The 269-nt window shown below is 34.6% G+C and overlaps 1 protein-coding gene and 1 long non-coding RNA gene across 2 annotated transcripts in view; both read left to right on the plus strand.

The window, feature by feature from the left end:
* ptprn2 (protein tyrosine phosphatase receptor type N2) overlaps positions 1 to 269 on the plus strand; it is a 125,020-nt gene that overhangs the window by 56,875 nt on the left and 67,876 nt on the right. The gene's annotated exons all lie outside the window — the stretch shown is intronic.
* The window catches only part of LOC116672462 (uncharacterized), a 19,390-nt gene continuing 19,176 nt past the window's right edge, over positions 56 to 269 (plus strand). The window contains exon 1 of the long non-coding RNA XR_004327554.1: positions 56 to 255. This is a non-coding gene — a long non-coding RNA (uncharacterized LOC116672462). The remainder of the gene's footprint in view (positions 256 to 269) is intronic.

Raw genomic sequence — 269 nt, forward strand, 5'->3', positions numbered from 1 at the left:
AAAAGAAAGGTCTTCAGCCTTGATTTAAAAGAACAGGGTTGCGGCGGACATGCAGTATTAGCAGAATATATAATAAGAAAAACAGAATAAATATGGATATTCTGTATGAACCACATAGACAGATATGTACAGTATGTACAGCTATGTGCAGTGTGGTAACATCAGAGTAGTAAGAATAAGTGTATGTGCAGGATGAATAGTATGAAGAGCAGTAGAATATGGCTATGTATAGATGTTATTACGGAATGTACATTTGTGAATAGTGCAAA

The sequence above is a fragment of the Etheostoma spectabile genome, chromosome 22 (genome assembly GCF_008692095.1).
Source record: "Etheostoma spectabile isolate EspeVRDwgs_2016 chromosome 22, UIUC_Espe_1.0, whole genome shotgun sequence".
Lineage (NCBI taxonomy): Eukaryota > Metazoa > Chordata > Actinopteri > Perciformes > Percidae > Etheostoma > Etheostoma spectabile.